The sequence below is a fragment of the Gorilla gorilla genome, chromosome 16 (genome assembly GCF_029281585.2).
Source record: "Gorilla gorilla gorilla isolate KB3781 chromosome 16, NHGRI_mGorGor1-v2.1_pri, whole genome shotgun sequence".
Taxonomy (NCBI): Eukaryota; Metazoa; Chordata; class Mammalia; order Primates; family Hominidae; genus Gorilla; species Gorilla gorilla.
This window is the reverse complement of record NC_073240.2, coordinates 21,057,810-21,068,683: the sequence shown is the minus strand read 5'-3', so window position 1 is coordinate 21,068,683 and position 10,874 is coordinate 21,057,810. Positions and strand designations below refer to the sequence as shown.

Sequence of the window (10,874 nt, the reverse complement as noted above, 5' to 3'; positions counted from 1 at the left end):
AGCTACTATGAATGTTTGTGTACAAGTTTTTGTGTGGACATAGGCCTTCATTTCTCTTGAGTAGATATCTGGGAATGGAATAGCTGGGATCTATAACTTTTGAAGGAAATGCCAAACTGTTTTCCAAGGCACCTGCATTATTTTACATTTCCATCAGCAGGGTATGAGAGTTTTGGTTGACATTCTTGTGAATACTTGTATGGTCAATCTTATTTTTACCCTCTTAAGTTGATATGCAGTGGTTCCTCATTGTGGTTTTAATTTGCAATTGCCTAACAGGTTTATTTTCTCTCAGAGGATAGCTTTATCAGGTCTAGAGAACTCTGAAAGTGTTTTGAGCAAACCTTCTGGCTCGTAATTATGTGAATATGTGTATACACATGTTAGGCCATGTCCAAGTGAATTTCATGTTTTTAGCAGTCAGTTTTCAGTAATTGACTGCTTGTGACATTAGGAATTAGTTACATTCTTTTTTTTAGTAAGTTGGTAAAATATGCCAGTGAAACCATCTGGGCCTTGAGGTTTCTCTGATAGAAAGTTTCCTAACTCCCTTTGTTACAAAAATTACCCTCATCTGGGTTTGCACCCTGTTGTCCCAGCCACTCTCAAACCTGAGGTGGGAGAATCACTTGAGCCTGGGAGTTCTAGGCCAACCTGGGCAACATAGTGATATTCCATCTCTTGGGAGGCTGAGGTGGGTGGATCATCTGAGGTCAGGAGTTAAGACCAGCCTGGCCAACATGGTGAAACCCCATTTCTACTAAAAATGCAAAAGCAAAACAAAACAAAAAAAAAACAAAAAAACAAAAAAAAAAACCCAGCATGGTGGCAGACACCTGTAATCCCAGCTACTCGGGAGACTGAGGCAGGAGAATCACTTGAACCTGGGAGGCGGAGGTTACAGTGAGCCAAGATCTTGTCATGTCACTCCAGCCCAGGCAACAAGAGCAAAACTGTCTTAAAAAAAAATGCTTTTAATCGATACAGGGCTATCAGTTTTCTCTTCTGTGAATCTTGTAATGAATCTCAAAATGGATATACAACACATTTTCCTATTTAAGGTAAGGTACACATTTATACCTTAGAATAGTCAGAAGTCAGGTTCTTATTGTATAATTAGTAATGAAAATATTGATAAGGTCATGTTCATACTTAGTACTGATAAGAATTCTGAAATATTCATTTGTTCATCTGTAAGTTTTATGAATTGATTACCTTTTTTGGAATTTTTCATAGTGTTCCCAAACTTGATACTCATAGGCTATTTGTAACAGGTTTTACTTTGATCACCTCTGGTTTTTAGCACATGAAATGGATTTTCTTTAGGTCTAGCATATAACATACATTCAATTGTTTCAGATTTTAAAACAACAAAAAGGGCCTATAGAATCATTGCTTAATTTGAAACTAGCCTGGTAGTCCCATAGATGATAAACGTAGAAATTTAACCCTGCTGTTAAAGCTTGAAACTATACTTATCTGCCTTCTCTCCTCAAAAAAAGATCTTCAGAAAGTATCAAAGATCTGAAATTCACCGTATCACAGTACCCAGATGCTTCCTTGCTCCTCCCTAATTCCTGTTTTCTTATACATTGTTGCATTTCTTCCTGCCAAATAGACTCCTAGTTTTAGTCAGTGAAGGAGATGGATTTGAGACTGAGCTTCCCTCTCCTTGGCTGCAGCACCGGGTTACAGCCTTCTTCCTTAGCAATACTTGTTATTAGGTTTCTGTGCAGTGAGCAGCAGGACCTAGACCAAACCTCTTTTGTTTCAATAACAACATGAACAACCATCTTAACTGTTCTTCTTTACTGAAAAATTTTACTTTTTAACTCCTGGCCCATTTTTCACTGTCTCTCCTTTCTTTGACCTCACATCTCTTTTTGCTTTTTGATTTTACAGTCAAGAACTTAATGCTCCATAAATTCAAATTTTAAAGTTAAAAAAAGAGGAATAACTAATATACACTCCCAGAAAATGTGGCACATATACACCATGGAATACTATGCAGCCATAAAAAGGATGAGTTCATGTCCTTTGCAGGATGAAGCTGGAAACCATCATTCTCAGCAAATTAACACAAGAACAGGAAACCAAACGCTGCATGTTCTCACACATAGGTGGGAGTTGAACAATGAGAACACATGGACACAGGGAGGGAAACATCACACACTGGGGCCTGTGTGAGGTGGGAGGCTATGGGAGGGATAACATTAGGAGAAATACCTAATGTAGATGACAGGTTGATGGGTGCAGCAAACCACCATGGCACGTGTATACCTGTGTAAGAAACCTGCATGTTCTGCACATGTATCCCTTAAAAAAAAATCTCCTAACTCAGAGGATTGCTTTGAGGATTAAATAAGATAATGCACATAAAAAAGGGAAAGAAAGTGTGTGTAGAGAAAGTGTATTTTTTATTGAATTAAAGGTTGATTCACAGGTATAGGTTTATAGATTTACCTAGAGTTTTGAGTTTATGTGCATTTTTACAATATAAGTGGAAAAGAATTTGAAGGTAATTGTGACATGATAAAGCTGGATATTGAAAACCAAAAAGATTTGGCCTCAGTATGGCACTAGTCGCTGAATGACAGTTTTTCAGACTGTAATCGTTGCTCTTTAAAAATTAAGAGAAAATATAACATTTGTATTACTTTTATTACAATTTCTGAATTTAGTTATCAGTAGATAAGACAAAATAGATAAGCATCTGCTTCCCTTCCCCCTAAGTGATGCATTCTTACTCAGATCTAATGTATGTTTATTCATACCTGAAGGCAGTGTTTTTCAATCTTTTCCATGTTCGTAGCTCAGGTCTTTAAAGACAGAGGATGCATATTGGGGGCAGCTTGCGTTCTTAATCCTAAGTGGCTCTCTGATGTCTTAGGTTCTTTCTTTCCTATTTGTGAGGATTAAGGAGATAATGTATGCAAAAGGCATGTTACTATTATTATTGGTTGTATTAATAATCTGCTTTCTAATGTGAAAATCTTCTTTGTATTAAATAACCCTGGCAGATGATCCTTGACCCTTATGTAGAAAAGTACCCATTGTCTAGTGAAAAAATTTACTGCCCGTTCCTAGCTGTGAGACTTTGAGAAAGATACTTGGCCTTGAATGACTCACAGACTTTCATGAAGCTTAGTCAGATAATGGCTATAATGTATCCAGCACAGCATTTGATAGGTAATATATACCATTCCATTTCTCTTTGGTTTTTAGAAAGGATTGATTTAAAATGTGTAAAATTCAGTGGTATTTAGTTACATTCACAAGGTTTACAACCATCATGACTATGTATTTCCAGAATTTTCCATCATCCCAAACAAATTCTGTACCAAATAAGCAATAACTTTCCATTCTCTCCTCCCTGATACCCTGGTAACTTCTTAATCTAATTTTTGTTTCTATGAATTTCCTTATTTGGGTACCTCATATAAAAGGAATTATGCAATACTTGCCCTTTTATGTGTGGCTTATTTCACTTAGCCTAATGTTTTCAAGGTTCAGCCAGGTTGTAACAAGATATCTGATAGCATTGATCAGAACTTCATTCTTTTTCGTGGTTGAATAATATTCCATTGCATGTATATGTCACATTTTGTTTATCCCTTCATCTATGGATGGACACCTGGGGTTTGTCCACCTTTTGGTTATTGTGATTAACGCTGCAGTAAATACTGTCCTTGGACTTTCCTTTCTTCTCTTGTCCTGAGCCAACATCAACACTTGCACATCAGCACTCGGCATGTTTCTGAGTTCATTTTTTCAATCTTTTGGTTATACACCTGGGAGTGGAATTGCTTAGTCATACGGCAATTCTGTGTTTAACTTTTTGAGGAACTTACAGACTTTTTCACAGTGACTGTACCATTTTACATTCCTAGAGAGAATATTCAAGGGTTCTAATCTCTCCACTTATTCACCAGTGCTTGTTATCTTTTCATTATTATTATAGCCATTCTAGTAGGCGTGATGTGATATCTCATTTCAGGACTGATTTTCTTTCCCTAATAACTAGTGATTTTGAATATCTTATGTGCTTATTGGCCATTTCTATATCTTTGGTGGAATTACTATTCAAGTCTTTTTTTTTTTTTTTTTTTGACAGAGTCTTGCTCTGCCACCTGGCTGGAGTGCAGTGGTGTGATCTCTGCTCACTGCAGCCTCCGCCTCCTGGGTTCAAGTGATTCTCATGCCTCAGCGTCCTGAGGAGCTGGGACTACAGGTGCGTGCCACCATGCCCAGCTAATTTTTGTATTTTTCATAGAGACAGGGTTTCCCCACGTTGGCCAGGATGGCCTCGATCTCTTGACTTCGTGATCCGCCTGCCTCGGCCTCCCAAAGTGCTGGAATTACAGGTGTGAGCCACCATGCCTGGCCTACTATTCAAGTCTTTTGCCTATTTAAAAGTTTAAACAATAAACTCTGGTCAGCTATATGATTTCTAAATATTTTATCCCATTCTGCAGAGTGTCTGTTCTCTTTCTTTTTAGAGACAGACTCTTGCTGTGCTGTTCAGGTTGGAAGTGCAGTGGCACAATCATAGCTTGCTGTAATCTCAAGCTCCTGAGCTCAAACAGTCCTCCCATCTCAGCCTCCTGCGTCACTGGACTTACAGGCCCACACTAACCTGCCTGGCTTAATTTTGTTTGTTTGTTTTTGTAGAGACACAGCTACCTCTTTCTTCATAGGTAGGAGAGTGTTCCGTAGTAAAGATTCCCTGGTGATGGATGGATCCAGCTCCCTGTTGAGTCCAGCAAATATTTGAGAGCAGTTGTCATATTGTGTTCTTTCTTCCAGTCCAAAGTCCTCCCAGTTCCTTTAGTCCGAAGGTCAACATATTAAAGGGCCAGATGCTAAATATTTTAGGCTTCAAAGACTAAGAGACAAAACCAAGAATAGCATGTAGGTATAACAAGAGAGAAAACAAATTTCCACAAAATTTTAATGAATGAAATTCAAAATATAAATGAGTACAACTTTTTGTAATATAGCTCCATTAAGGAGAAGAATTGGGTTGTTTTGTAGGGGATGGGGTAGGAAGTAGGGGGTAGGGTGATCCACAAGAGGATCTTGTGCTAGAAACCTAAGACTAAGATCAAATATTGAAACAAAAGATGCTCCTATCACCTCTATCATTGAGGACTTTATAAGAGCTTTAGAAGCTCTGTGCCAGGACCAGGGGCAGAGACCAAATGTGTCTTTCTCTTCTTTTGTTTTCTATTTTTGAGACAGTGTCTCACTCTGTGACCCAGACTGGAGTGCAGTGATGTGATCATAGCTCACTGCAGCCTCAACCTGGGCTCAAGCAATCCTCACGCCTTAGCCTCCTGAGTAGCCAGGACTACAGGTGCATGCCACCTACGCCCAGATAATTTTTTTCATTTTTTATAAAAATGCCATCTTTTTATGTTGCCTAGACCGGTCTCAAACTCCTGGGCTAAAACAATTCTCTTATCTCAGCCTCTCATGTAGCTTGGACTACTGGTGTGCATCACAATGACTGGCTAATATTCATTATTACTACTATGTCTGTAGAGGTGGAGTCTCACTATGTTGCCCAGGCTGGTCTTGAACCCCAGGCCTCAAGCATTCCTCCCACCTTGGCATCCCAGGGTGTTGGGATTACAGGTGTGAGCTACCATGCCAAGCAATCACAAGGGTCTTTATAATGGCAAGAGGGAGGTAGAAGAGTCAGAATTGGACGAGATGTGATGATGGAAGCAGAGGTGAGAGAGGCATATTTGAAGATGCTCCACTTCTTGCTTTGAAGACGGAGTTAGGAGCCATGAGCCAAGGAATGTGGGTGGCTTCATGAAGCTGGAAAAGGCAAGGGAACACATTCTCTCTAGGCCCTCCAGGAGAATGCAGCCCTACTGACCCCTTGACTTTAGCCTTGATATGCCTATTTTGGATTTCTGAGCTTCAGAACTGTCAGATAGTAGACTTGTGGTGTTTTAAGCCACTCAATGTAGGGTAGTGTGTAAAAGAAGCAGGAAGTAATGAACACAAAGCCAGGCACAGTGGCTCATGCCTGTGATCCCCGCATTTTAGGAGGCTGAGGTGGGAGGATGAGTTGAGCCCAGGAGTTCAAAACCAGTCTGCACAACATAGTGAGACCCTGTCTACAAAAAAACCAGTCTTGGTAGCACACACCTGTAGTTTTAGCTAGTAAGGAGACTGAAGCAGGAGGATTGCTTGAGCATATGAGTTCAAAGTTGCAGTGAGCTGTGATTGTGCCACTGCACTCTAGCCTGGGTGACAGAGGGAGGTCTTGTCTCAAAAAAAAAAAAAAAAAAAAGAAAGAAAAAATGAGTGAGCATGGTGGGAGTGGGGACAGATGGCAATATTAAATAGAGTGTTCAGGGTTGTCCTCATAAGTGAAAATTGAGCAAAGGCTTCAAGGAGGGAAAGGAGCTGGCCAAGGTGCTTAGGGAAGAGCATTGCAGGCAGAAGCAACAGAGTGAAGATGTTAGGAGGGAACTCCTTGGTGTGTCTAAGGCTCAGGATGGAGTCTGGTGCAGCAGAGAGAGGGAGGAAGAGAAGCAGGGGAGGAGGCCAGGGAGTAGCTGGGCTGAGGTCAGTACAGATTGTGTAAGCCCTGGGAGGTTATTGCTGGGGCTTTGACTTTTACTCTGACTGAGATGGGAACTGTGGGAAGGTTCTGAGCAGACAGGTGACATCATCTGTCTCCCTATTTAAAAGCACTCCTGGCTGCTGAGTTGGGAAAGACTATAGGAAGATTTTGGTAGAAGCAGGGAGGCCGAGCTGTCACCACATCCAGGTAGGAGATGATAGTGGTCCTGACCAGGGTCATGGTGGTGGTGAGAGATGGTCAGAGCCTGGAGACATGTTGAAGACTGTCAACAGGATCCTGACAGACTGGACATGGGGTGTGAGAGAAGGCAGGGGTCAAGGTTGAGTTTGATTCAAATTGAATTATTAAGTAATTAAAAAAAACCACTGCTGCCTTTCCCAATCCTACTAAGTAAAGGATGCTAGATTAAAGAAATCTCAGGTCAGGCCAGGTGCAGTGGCTCACACCTGTAGTTCTAACAGTTTGAGAGGCAGAGATGGGAGTATCTTTTAAGGCCAAGAGTTAGAGAGCAGCCTGGGCAATAATAGCAAGACCTCCTCTCTACAAAAGTAGAAGAAAGAAATTTAGGAAAATAAATATAGCCAGGCATGGTTGTGTATTCCTGTGGTTCCAGTTACTCTGGAGGCTGAGGTGGGCAGATCTCTTAAGGCTAGGAGTTTGCGGCCAGCTTGGGCAACATAGCAAGACTTCTTTCTCAACAAAAATTAAAAGAAAAATAGCCTGGCATGGTGGAACCTGCCTGCATTCCCAGGTATTAGGGAGGCTGAGGCAGAAGGATCTCTTGAGGCCAGTTGGTCAAGGCTGCAGTGAGCTATGATTACACCAGTGTACTCCAGCCTGGGTGACAGAGTGGAACCCTGTCTCAAAATACAAATCCAAATAAAATGAAATCTCAAGTTGGACCAGTCCCATCTAGGCTATGCAGGCCTTTCAACTGCGTAGCCACATGATCGGGTTTGTGTGGCTGTGGATGAGGAGACCCCTGCCCAATTGTTGTTGACTATACAATCGGTTTATTTTTAAATATAGTAATCAAATATATTTCATCATACTTGATGGTCTCAGATATGTGTGGGTTTTGGAGTTCTCCTTGGAACAAGTTTTAACATCTTATTTGTTCCATCATTTCATAATTTTTTTATCTGATCGATTTTTTTTTTTTTTTGAGACAGAGTCTCACTTTGTCACCCAGGCTGGAGTACAATGGCACAATCTCGGCTCACTGCAACCTCCACCTGCCAGGTTCATGCGATTCACCTGCATCAGCCTCCTGAGTAGCTGGGATTATAAGCACACACCACCACTCCAGGCTACTTCTTTGTGTTTTTGGTAGAGACGGGTTTTTACCATGTTGGCCAGGCTAGTCTGGATTTACAAGTAGATTTACAAGAATCCGCCACCATGCCCGGCTAATTTTTGTAATTTTTAGTAGAGAAAGGGTTTCACCATGTTGGCCAGGCTGTTCTCGAACTCCTGACCTCAGATGATTCGCCTGCCTCGGCTTCCCAAAATGCTGAGATTACAAGCATGAGCCACCACGCCCAGCCCTTTTCTTTCCCTTTTACAGACAGAGTCTTGCTCTGTTGCCCAGGCTGCAGTATGGTGACATGATCATGGCTTATTGCAGCCTCAAACTCCTAGTCTCAAACAATCCTCCCACCTCAGTCTCCCAAACAGCTGGGAAAACAGACGTGTGCCACCATGCCCAGCTAAATTTTTTTTTGTTTTTTATTGTAGAGGCACGATTTTGCTAGGTTGCTCAGGCTGGTCTCAAACTCCTGACCTCAAGCGATCCTCCTGCCTCACCCTCCCATGGTGCTGAGATTACAGGCAGGTATGACTACCTGTGCCCAGCTCCTTATTATTATTTTAAATAACAGCTTTATTAAAATGTAATTCACATATCATTCAATTTATTTGCTGAAATCTGCAGTTCAGTGGGTTTTAGAATATTCACAGAGCTGTGCACTGATCACCACAGTCACTCTTAGAACCTTTCCTTACCCTGTAGAGAAATCCGCACCCCTTAGCCACTGCCTCCTCCTCCCCCCACCTGCCTTTGCCCCAGCCTCAGACAACCATTGATTGATTTTTCTGTCACTGTAGATTTGCCTAATCTGGACAAATAGAATTGTACAATATGTGTTATTTTGTGGCTGGCTTGCTTTCCTTCTTAGTAAAATGTTTTCAGAGTTCCTTTATGTTGTAGCATGTATCAGTATTTCATTCCTTCTGTGGCTGAATAATATTCCATGGTAGAAACACACTGCGTTTTGTTTATCCATTCATCAGTTGGTGCACATTTGGGTTTTCATGTATTGGCCATTATGAATAATGCTGCTATGAAGGTTCCTATACAAGTTTTTGTATGGACATATATATTTTTTTTCCTCTGGGATATATGCCTAGGAGTTAAATTGTTGCATTATGTGATGACTGCACATTTAGGCTCTTGAGAAACTGCCAGACATTTTCTAAAGTGGTTAGATCAGTTGGGTGTGATGGTTCACACCTGTAATCCCAGGTACTTAGGAGGCTCAGTTGGGAGGATGACTTGAGCCCACAAGTTCAAGACTAGCCTAGGCAAGATAGCGAGACCCTGTCTTGATTTCAAAAAAAATCCAATTAAAATGATAAGAAAAGAAATTCCTAAAGTAGTTGTGGCACTTTATGTTCCCACCAGTAATGTGTATGGGTCCAATTCCTCTGCATCTTCACTGACGTTATTTTTTTCTTTTTCTAGACAAGGGCCTGCTGTGTCTCTCAGGCTGGAGGGCAGTGATGTCATTACAGTTCACTGCAGCCTTGAACTCCCAGGCACAAGTGATCCTCTCATCTCAGCCTCTCGAGTAGCTGGGAATTACAGGTACACAGCACCATGACTGGCTAATTTTTATATATTTTTTTGTAGTGATGGGGTTTGACCATGTTGCCCAGTCTGGTCTCATACTCCTGGCCTCAATGATCTGGCCACCTTAGCCTCCCAAAGTTCTGGAATTACAAGCTGAGGCCCCGTGCCTGGCCTTCACCAACATTTGTTATTATCTGCGTTTTTTTTCCTTTTATACCTTAAAGCAGTATAAGAACAAGTGTCTTCAATGATAGTAAACAAAAAATATAATCCCAGGACATTGGAAGCTGAGGTAGGAGGATCTGTTGATGCCAGGAGTTTTAGACCAGCCTAGGCAACCTAGCAAAACCTCATCTCCACAGAATATTTAAAAATTAGCTGAATGTGCTGGTGCCTGTCTATAGTTTCTCTCTCTCTCTCTCTCTCTCTCTCTCTCTCTAACTTTTTGAGGCATGGTCTGGCTCTGTCACACAGGCCAGAGTTCAGTGGTGTGATCATGGATCACTGCAGCCTGAAACTCCTGGGTTGATCAAGTGATCAATCCTCTCACCTCATCCTGCCAAGTAGTGGGGACCACAGGTGCATGCCACCCGGGTCTTGCTATGTTTCCCAGGCTGGTCTTGAACTCCTGGCCTCATGTGATCCTCTCCCCTAGGCCTCCCAAAGTGCAAGAATTACAAGTATGAGCCACTATGCCTGGCCCCCACCCTGCCTATTGAGAACCAAAAGAAGGAACCAAATTCTCCGTAGCTCAACTCGAGCCATTTCCTGATTTCTTCATCAGGAATGAGGTGGTTATTGGGCTGTCCAGGCCTCTCAAGCAGCACAGAAATGAGGTGAGTGCGTTTTCCTGCTGCTCCACTCTGTGGAGAATTAGAGGATGTTTACTCATTTTCAGAGAGAGATGCCTTGTAGGCACCTTAGGATGGAGGAAGCCCTGATTCCAATGTCCTTTTTTTTTTTTCTTCAGAAACAGGATCTTGCTCTCTCACCCTGGGTGGAGTTCAGTGGTGCAGTCACAGCTCATTGTAGCCTCAACCCCCCAGGCTAGCAATCCTACCACGGCCTTTCGAGTAGCTGTGACTACAGGTGAGCACCATGACACTCAGTGAATTTTCAATTTTTCGGTAGAGGTGGGGCCCGGCTGTGTTGCCAGGGCTGGCCTTGAACTCCTGCACTCAAGGGATTTTCCTGCCTAGGGCTTCCAAAGTATTGATATTACAAGCATGAGCCACTGTGCTCACTCTGTCTGGTTCTTAACTTCCTGCCTCCCTCTTCCATATTTAAAGAACCCTTGTAATTACATGGGCTCACCCAGATACTCCAGGATAATCTTGTTTCAAGGACAGCTGATTAGTAACATTAATTCCATCTGCACTCTTAATATCCCCCTTCCTCTGAAACTGTGCTGTGTAACCT

The 10,874-nt window shown here is 42.0% G+C and overlaps 1 long non-coding RNA gene across 1 annotated transcript; it reads left to right on the top strand.

Moving 5' to 3' along the window:
• Positions 1 to 9,345: 9,345 nt before the first annotated feature.
• Positions 9,346 to 10,544, top strand: LOC134757323 (uncharacterized). The gene is made up of 3 exons (XR_010131186.1): positions 9,346 to 9,470; positions 10,111 to 10,291; positions 10,426 to 10,544. It is a non-coding gene; the product is annotated as an uncharacterized lncRNA (long non-coding RNA).
• Positions 10,545 to 10,874: the final 330 nt, after the last annotated feature.